The sequence below is a fragment of the Tupaia chinensis genome, unplaced genomic scaffold (assembly GCF_000334495.1).
Source record: "Tupaia chinensis unplaced genomic scaffold, TupChi_1.0 Scaffold143610_2, whole genome shotgun sequence".
NCBI lineage: Eukaryota > Metazoa > Chordata > Mammalia > Scandentia > Tupaiidae > Tupaia > Tupaia belangeri.
In genome coordinates this window covers 639,510-644,003 of record NW_006203457.1, presented here as the reverse complement: position 1 = coordinate 644,003, position 4,494 = coordinate 639,510, and the positions used below count along the sequence as shown (strand labels likewise).

Genomic DNA, 4,494 nt, shown 5'->3' with positions numbered 1-4,494 from the left:
GTTGGGGACGCAAACCGGTCGACTACGTGGGAGTCCAGCGACATAGCCACTATGCTAACTGCTGGTTCTCTTTCTGTGGCTTTTCAAGGTTTGTAACTTTCTCATTGATTTTTGGTTTCTTAAGCTGTTTTGACCTGACATCCAACTGTTTAATAAAATTTGTTACTTCTTTCTCACTATCTAAGGAAATAAGATCCTCTCCCTGTTCTTTTTCAATTTTAGAATCCTTGGTTAGAGCTGAGGCAGCTATAGCCTCCTCCTGGGGTTGATCATTTTGCATGATCTGCTCTCCCTTAGCGACCATAATAGCAAGGGCTTCTTTTAAGCCCTGCATGGATAGTTTGTGCTGACTAAGCACTTGTCCCATTATTACCCGTACTTAGAAATGAAACGTAAATAACTACTTACCAGGATGTCTTCTTTTCGTCCTTCTATGTTTTTTACCAGCCTTTCTCAGGACGAGTCTCTACCATCCCCTTCTGGACGAATCTTTGCCATCCCCTTCTGGACGAGTCTCTGCCATCCTTTCTCATGACAATTCTCTGCCATCCCCTTCTGTTTTCCTCTCAGGTGCTCTTCACTGGATCCTTTGTACCCAGGTCCCAGGATGATTCTCTGCCATCATGTTCTGCTTTTCACCAGCCTTTCTAGTTTTTCAGTGTTCTTCACTGGATCCCTCGTACCCAGGTCCCTTGTCTGGGCGCCATGTGTCCCAACCCGCAGGACAGTCGAACAGGTTTCCTGGGGGAGGGAGTGAGAGATGGGACAAACACATTCATATCCGCACAGAGCAGAAACAATACAAGGTGCTGATCAAGTCTTCTGTTTATTGAGAAAAAATGGCGAGTTATATACAGACTGGTGGGCACTGAGTTAATAGTTTATTTTATGAATTATTTTCTTGTCTTTGAGAAATTCAGAAAATGTTAAGAGAAAAACAGTTGGTTTCCTTGTGCCACTCTTGCTCAGTTTTGTGTAATATTTCATACATTTTGAGATTTGCAATAGAATCCTAGACTTTTTAACTTAATTTTCTTATATTAAGTACAAGAAAAAACATTATGTATATCTTTACTTCTATAGTGGAACTATTTCATAAAGCATACTATAAAAGTCCAGAGAAATCAGGGAGCTAAGGAATGTTTTCAGATACCTGGGCTATTGTTTCTTCTCTTAAGTCTGTGAAATGTAGAGATTATCACACAGCTTTCTTTAAAAATACATGCAGTTGCCTCTAGTATTCTGTTGCTATAACAAATGGCTTTAAATTGTAACTGTGTTAGAAGGGAATGTGATTTAAATGATGACAAAGCAGATGGTTTCCTACACAGCAGTTGGAAGGAAAGATCAGTAACTGACTTCTTGGTTTCAGGATTCAGCACATTGAAGTTAACTTACCTGCACTGAACTTTTCTTTGAAGATTATTTAATAAAAAAATTTAAAAATCTTTATTTCCCATCTGAGATATGTAAAACTTTCTCATATGTTTATATTTTTTTATTAAAATGCACTTCATTTTTTTCTCTTTCAGTACAATGGTGTTAGATTTCAGTAGTCCTAAACAGATTTAATAAGAAAAATCTCTAAGTTAATTTTTTATTTACCGAGTACCCCAGACAATGTGATAATAATTGACAAAATTTGGGGAACTGGCATTAAATGAATGAACTAGACTGTTAAGCAGAAAAGAGAATAATTACATATGAAAATAACTGTGTTGCATCGTAATAATCAGAAAGACAGGTTTTATAGTTTGAGATTGCTGTGAATAGAAACTAAACAGTTTTGCTATGTATTTTGTGATACTATAGTTATGACTAAGTGCATGTTCTAAAACTTTTCTATTTTTGTTTTTTAAATTAAACTTATTTTATTAACATATAACAGTTGTACATATTTGTGGATGCAATATGAGTTGTCTGTACAAGAATATAATGTGTAAAGATTAAATCTGTGTAATTATCATATCCATCATCTCAACCATTTGCCATTTCTTATTGTTGGGAACATTCAAAATTGTCTTTTTTAGTTACTCTGACATATACAGTATATTGTCATTAACTGTATTCACTACTGTATTTCCATTCTTTATGTTATTATGTTGAAATTGATCAAGCTGACAGCTTGTTATACTTAAGCCTTCTCACCGAAAGCAACTCATTTTCCCCATCTTGGTGCCTCTGTTAACTTTCCCAATCCATGTTATGCCTTACGGTCAGTATTTGTTTGGAAATAAAGTTCATCTTCTGTCTTTCCATTCAAGCAATCTAGGAAGAACAAAACAACTTAAATGATTATAAAGCCATGCAATCCAAATAATCCTATCTTTTTGGTATTTCTTCTACAATATCATTTTTCTAGTCCTAGTAATAGAAATTAAAGTTAAATATTAGGAACTAGAGATGTTTAATACCAAAATCTAATACCTGACTGACTCTGGCTAGATATCTGGTCCCACAGTAGCAGATTGCATGGAAAGCAAAAAGTTGGGAAATTGGGAACCAGCAGTTAGCGTAATGGCTATGTGTCCCGGACCTGGTGGCTTAAAACTCACGCCGGGCGCGTGTGTGTGCGTGCCCAAGATCCCGAGAGGAGAATGGAGGAGAAGGGATTGCGGCGTGACCATCCCCCCTGGGGAGTGATTTCTCGCTTTCTGTCTCTATGTCTCTCTCTGTCTGTCTGGCAAGCGCACGCGCCCTACAGTGAAAATCTCTCCAAAAAAAAAGTTGGGAAATTATATTACTATCTCTCCAGGTAATTAATTATTTACATAGCCTATGAAAGTAAGAAATTCTTCCAGTTCATTCATAGTTATTTAAATTCCAGATTGGATAGTTGGTTGATTTTTATATTGACTCTGAGGTAAGTTACAATTGTGATGGGGGATTTGAACTATTTAGACAGCTGGAAGAAATGTCATTCTATTAATACCAAGACATGTGTCTGACTATGCCTACCATTCCCTTCTTTCACTTCTACTTACTAAAAATAAAGATGACCTGGTCTCTCTCTCTCCCAAGGCTTTTATCACTTCTAAATAATTATTTCTTAGAATTTTGACCAGAGAAATGGTTCTTATCATGGTTTCTTTTCTGAGAGATGAAATTGCTAAGAGTTCATGTCTCCAGACCCAGGTGAATTTTTTCTGTGGATATGAGGGGCAGGAACTAAAAACATACATATTGTTTCAGAAGTAGAATCAGTAATTTTAAATAGGAGAGATGCCAGAAGCTTGGGGTTAGGAATTTTTTTTTTAACCTAAAGAGCTGTTTGACAAAGTTTCTCAAAATGTAAATGTTTTATAATATATAGAAATGTTGGTTGGATATAAATACAGTCAGGTATATTTACAAGTAAGTAAATAATTGTACTAAAATAATATTAATTAATGCAGCTAACCTTAATTCCCACAGAAATAAAATTGTAGGTTGTAGTGTATTCTTTTTTTAGTGTCTATAGTAGCCTCCAATAGGAAAAGAAGTAACCCACATACTTCAACTTACCTTGACTTTGTTTTTATTATCTTCTTTTTAATACTACATTTATTATTCTTTGGTTGTATCTTCTTAAGTCATCTTATATTTTTCTTTTTCAGAACAAAGTTGAAGAGCAACATATGCAAGAAGAAGATCAGGTAAGAAATTAATAGTGAAATAAACAACAAAATTTATAGAGGAGAACTAAAGAAAAAATAATGTGTGTTAAACACTAATGACCTAAGTATGATAAGCAGGATGTACTCTGTTTTATAATTTTATTGTTCAAAGTATAGTTAATAAGCTGCTTCAGGATTGGTACTAATAACAGCTCCTTGTAAAGTGGGAAAAAATGAGTCAAATGGAATATTTTTTCTATATACTATCCCAAATATCAAGGTGGAACCATCTGAATAACTAATTGGTTCACTTTGCATGGGAACTATTTAATGCTTTTTCTGTAAAAGTTCTAGCACCTGATCCCTTTTGGCCCATGGCTTTTGGATGTCATGGTGGTTGTATCCATTGTCACTTCCCTTCTCTTCTGTACTTTTTAATGTTGTGTTCATGTGTGTTTTTCAGTGTATGTGTGCATGTCTGTGTAAGTGTTTGATATGGTGTATACGGCTGATCAAGTTATTTTTGGATAATAACAAGTTTTTTTATGTGACTGCTACAATGTATAAAAACATCTTTTTTTAAAAAATAATAAATATACATACACATACACACATTTTATTTATTTTTCTTTTTTTTATTATCATCATAATCTTCTTTATATTACATTGGATTACATATAACTTTACAGTGTATTACATTGCTTTTTTATATATTTTTTTCTTTATTTATTTACATTCATTCACTGTACATCATTATGGCATACAAAATGAGATTTTTCCATTGAGAATACACTGTATATTGGCTCAATCAAGCACATCAACATATGTGTTATTGTCAACAAATCATTTTCCATTTATTGTTTTCTGTATATTTTGCCTTTTTTCCCATCCTTGATTC

The 4,494-nt window shown here is 34.1% G+C and overlaps 1 long non-coding RNA gene across 1 annotated transcript in view; it reads left to right on the top strand.

Annotated features, from left to right (window-relative positions):
* LOC102481386 (uncharacterized) overlaps positions 1-4,494 on the top strand; it is a 51,347-nt gene that overhangs the window by 10,299 nt on the left and 36,554 nt on the right. Inside the window, exon 2 of the long non-coding RNA XR_336829.1 lies at positions 3,597-3,635. This is a non-coding gene — a long non-coding RNA (uncharacterized LOC102481386). The remainder of the gene's footprint in view (positions 1-3,596; positions 3,636-4,494) is intronic.